Raw genomic sequence first — 5,616 nt, forward strand, 5'->3', positions numbered from 1 at the left:
ATCCTCTACAATAAATCAAAAAATCAGCCGGGCGTGGTAGCGCATGCCTGTAATTACGGCTACTCGGAAGGCTGAGGCAGAAGGATCGCCGGAGCCCAGCAGGTCAAGACTGCGGTGGCCGGGAGCTGCCACTGCACTCCAGTCTGGGCGACAGAGTGAGACTCTAACTCAAAAAAAAAAAAAAACTTTCCCCATTTCACCAGAGATGTGACCATCCAAACACAAGAAATACAGAGAATCCTCCACAAGACATCAAATGAGAAGATCGACCACTAGACACACAGTAATTCACCTACACAAAATAGGCACAAAAGAAACATTCCTAAAGACAGCAAGAGAGATAGGTCGGACTACCTACTGGGGAAAACCAATCAGAATAGCAACAGACCTATCGGCAGAAACACTGCAACTAAAGGGACTGGAGCCTAATATTCAAAGTCCTCAAAGATAAACAATTTCAACTGGGAATTTTCTATCTAGCCAAGCTCAGCTTCATCATTGATGGAGAATTAAAATCCTTCCCAGACATCCAATCCCTAAGGGATTATGTAGCTTCCAGACCAGCTCTATAGGAGATGCTTAAAAAGGGATTAACCACAGAAGAAAGAAAAGAAAAAGAAAAAAAAAATGACCATGCTTTTCCTAAGAGGACAGCAGAATACAGAATCAACAGAGAATACATTGAAACTGCAAACACACATACATACATTGATCCAAAAGTTAAAAGAAAACAAAAAAAGGAAAACTTTGTAAGAACCTCATGACAGGGATTTCAATCACATTTCAATAATCAGCCTGAATGTGAATGGACTGAATGCACAACTGAAAAGACACAGAATGGCAAACTGGGTTAAAAAAAACCATGACCCAATAATTTGCTGCATCCAGGAAAGTCATCTTACCACAAGGGACACACACAGACTCAAAGTTAGAGGATAGAGAAAGAGTTTCCAGGCAAATGGATTACAAAAGAAGGTAGGAGTCACAATCTTAATATCAGACAAAGCAAACTTTAAGCTATCAAAAATTTAAAAAGATATGGAAGGACACTACATACTGATAAAAGGGTCAATCCATCAACAAGAAATATCCATCCTAAACATATATGCACCCAACATAGGAGCACCAGTGTTTATAAAGCAACTACTAAGTAAACTAAAAATATATATATTGACTCTAACACTATTATAGCTGGGGACTTAAATATGCCACCAACAACTCTAGATAGATCATCGAGGCAAAAAATCAACAAAGAGATCTGGAACTTCAACTTGATGCTTGACCAAATGGACTTAATAGATACCTACAGAATACTCAACAACCACAGAATATACATTCTACTCATCACCACATGGAACGTACTCCAAGATCGATCACATCCTCAGCCAGAAATCAAGCATAAACACATTTCGTAAGATCGAATACTGCCATGCATCTTCTCAGACCACAATGGAATAAAAATAAATATCAACACCAACAAAATTCCCCCAGAACCCACAAAGACATGAACACTAAACAGCATGATGCTGAACGACTGCTGGGTCGACACAGAAATCAAAACAGAAATTAAAAGATTCCTAGAAACAAATGAAAATGAAGAAACATCCTACCAAAAACTCTGGCATAGTATGAAAACAGTTCTAAGAGGGGGATTTATATCTCTATAACACACTTAAGGAAAATGGAAAGATCACAACTTAACAGCCTAACAAATCACCTAAGAGAGCTGGAAAGGCAAGACCACCCAAATCATAACTTTAGCAGAAGAATTCAGATCATCAAAGTAAAACCCCAAATACGGGACATAGAAAACAAAAATACTATGGAAAAAAATCAAAACAAAAAGCTGGTTCTTTGAAAGAATAAACAAGATTGATGGACTCCAGCCAGAAGGACCAAGAAAAAGAGAGGAAAAAAACCAGATAAACACAATCAGAAATCAAAAGATCAAATCACAACTGACTCCGAAGAAATACAAAAGATTATCAGAGATTACTATGCACACCTGTGTGGAAACAAACGTGATAACCTAAATGAAAATAGAGGACTTTCTGACATCACACAATATTCCAAGGTTGAAACAAGAAGACAATGAGACACTAAATAGACCCTTAACAACCCAGGAAATTGACTCCATCATAAGAAAACTACCTACACAAAAAAACCCTGGACCAGACAGCTTTCAAGTGGAATTCTTCAAAATGTACAAGGAGAAGCTGATACCAATCCTACTGAAAATATTCCAAGTAATTGAGAAAAACGGAATTCTCCCCAAATCATTTTACAAAGCTAACATCACACTGATACCCAAATTGGGCAACAAAGAAAGAGAACTGCAGGCCGATATCCCCAATGAACATAGAAAAATTCTCAACAAGATTCTAGCAAACCAGATCCAACAACACATCTCAAAAATTATCCACCATGGTCAAGTAGGGTTCATCTCCAGGATGCAGGGTTGAATCGACATCCACAAGACCATAAATATAATTAAATACATCAACAGATGTGAAAACAAGAACTATATGATAATATCATTAGATGAGGGAAAAGCTTTTGATAAAATGCAGCATCCCTTCTTGATAAAAACCCTCAAACACCTAGGCATAGAAAGAACATACCTCAAAATAGTAAGTGCCATCTGCAATAAACCCACAGTCAGCATATTGCCAAATGAACAGAAACTAGAAACAATTCCCCTGAAAACAAGATTGCCCACTCCCACCCATCTTGTTCAACATTGCGTTAGAAGTCCTAGCAAGAGCAATTAAACAAAAGAAGGAAATCAGGGGTATCCAAATAGGAAAAGAGGAAGTTAATTTATCTCTCTGTGCTGATGATATGATCCTATATCTTGAAAACCCATGAGAATCTGTCAAAAACCTGCTCTCACTGACAAAGTCTTGGGGTACAAATACATATGCAAAAGACAGTTGCATTCTTATGCACCAACAAAAAGCATGCAGAGAATCAAATAAAAAGCACAATCCCACTCACAATAGCCACACAAAAAAAGAAATATCTCGGCATCTTCCTAACCAGAGAAGTGAAAGACCTCTCATTGAAAACTACAAAACACTGCTCAAAGAATTCCAAGAAAACACAAAAAATGGAAAAATATTGCATGTTCATGGATAGGAAGAATCAATAGTGTCAAATGTCCATACTACCAAAGGCAATCTACGGATTCAATGCAATACACGTTAAATTACCAACATCATTCTTCTCAGACCTGGAAATGACAATACAGAAATTCATATGGAAATGTAAACGACCACAAATAGTCAAAACAATTCACAGCAAAAGAAACAAAGCAGGAGGCATCACACTTTCAGACTTTAAACTTTACTATAAGGCAAGAGTAATCAAAACAGTCTGGTATTGGTACAAGAATAGGCATGTGGACCAATGGAACAGGATAGAGATTCCAGAAGCAAAACCTCAATTTCTCAATCAACTCATTTTTGAGAGTCTCCATCACCAGCCACTGGGGAAAGGAGAACCTATTCAGTGAATAGTACTGGGAAAACTGGACGACCACATGCAGAAGATTGAAACAGGACCCCTACCTATCACCATACAGAAAAATCAGCTCTAAATGGATCAAAGACCTAAATGTAAAACCTCAAACTATAAGAACCTTAGAAAATGAAGGAAACACCCTTATGGAAATTGGAATTGGCAATCAATTCTTGATCAAAACTCCAGGTCCCATGCCATAAGAGATAAAATAGACAAGTGTGACCTCATCAAACAAAAGTTTCTGCAAAGCAAAAGAAACCATCAAGAGAGCAGGGAGATAGCCCACAGAATGAGAGAAAATATTTGCCAACTGTATATCTGACAAAGACCTAACATCTATGAACTACAAGGAACTCAAATGTGCTGAAAGGAAAAAAACAAACAGCCCCGTTAAAAAGTGGGCAAAAGACATGAACAGAAACTTCTCAACAGAAGATATATGGGCAGCCAACAGACACATGAAAAAGTGCTCAGCCTCACTAATTATCAGAAAAATGCAAATCAAAACTACATTGAGATACCACCTAACCCCAGTAAGAATGGCCATCGTTAATAAAAGTAACAACAAAAGAGGCTGGCGGGGACGCAGAGAAAAAGGAACGCTTCTACACTACTGGTGGGAATGTAAACTAGTACAGCCTCTTTGGAAAACAGTGTGGCAATTTCTAAAAGAACTAGGTATTGACCTTCCATATGAACCAGTAATCCCCCTACTAGGAATATGCCCGGAGGAACTCAAACTATTCTTCAAAAAGGATATCTGCACACGCATGTTTATTGCAACATTATTCACAATAACAAAAGCATGGAACCAACCAAGCTGCCCATTGAAATTGTACTGGATTTTTAAAATGTGGTACATATACACTATGGAATATTACTTATCCATAAAGAAGGACAAACATATGGACTTTGCAATTAGAGTCTATCATATGCAGTGATCTATCACAGAAACAAAGAACTGAATATCACGTATTGTCACTCATAAGTGGACTCTGAACATTTACTATAATACTGTAAGAAAGGGATTGGCAGTAGCAGGATACTGCCGAGGAGGGGGACATATCCCATAAGGGTACCTGATCTCAAACCAGGCAAAGTGGGGTCCAAAGAGGGCCCAAACTTTACCTGTACGATGACCACTTGTATACTTAATTCTGAATTGTATCCCACATCTTTAAAATAAAAAATTTAAATTAAATGTTAAAAATTCCATGTATTTTCACCAATAAACATTTTTTCTCAGAAAAAAATTGTAAACTTGCTAGAATAAAATATATAGGTAATAAAAATAGATGGCTTATTTCATCTTAACTTCTCTTTTAAAATCCTATTTTTTGTGTGTATATTAAAATTTTTAAAATAATATTTGTGTAGACATAGGTATGATTATAAAAATATATATATTGAAAGTTGCTGCTTCAAATCCTTCCTACTGGTGGATAAATCTAAATTACTCTTCTAGTTAGGAATTCTTATTTACCTGTGGTTCTAGCACATGAAGTCTCGATTTCCTTCAAGGTGCCACTCCTCAGTGCAGCCATCCCCAGCAACCCTTTCTGTGTGAATTTTTGCTGCATGATAGACCTCTTAAAAACATTTTTAGTACTTAAGTGTGTTTAATCATTTGCTTACCCATGCTTTCGGTCTATCACCAAATAGGTACTGCCTGTCTATTATATGCCTGTGCTAGACTCCAGATGATAGAGGTAAATGAGAGGATGTCCTTGCTTTTAAGGGACTTATAATCCCTCTTTTCACTTGTAATTCCATAATGGTGACATGTGCCAGACAAGAATTCTAAAGGAGTTACTTCTCATTCATCAATCATCAACCAGGCACTGAACTGAGCCTGTAGATTTTACACCCAGTGTTCATGTCTCAGTTCACTGATTTCAGCAAACCATATATGTCAAAATATGACCTTACAAATAAAGTATGTTACAAAGAAAATTCTGTGCTTTACAAGAGATATTTACTACAGAACAGATTTAGATAGTGAAGTTCCCTAATCTTTAGTACTTGATTTTCAGACTCCATGTACAATTGCATTGGAACATATCTCTTGGGGAAGTGGGTATATTTGCCAATCTC

This window comes from Carlito syrichta, unplaced genomic scaffold (assembly GCF_000164805.1).
Source record: "Carlito syrichta isolate Samal-C Ts95f unplaced genomic scaffold, Tarsius_syrichta-2.0.1 Scaffold314395, whole genome shotgun sequence".
Taxonomy (NCBI): domain Eukaryota; kingdom Metazoa; phylum Chordata; class Mammalia; order Primates; family Tarsiidae; genus Carlito; species Carlito syrichta.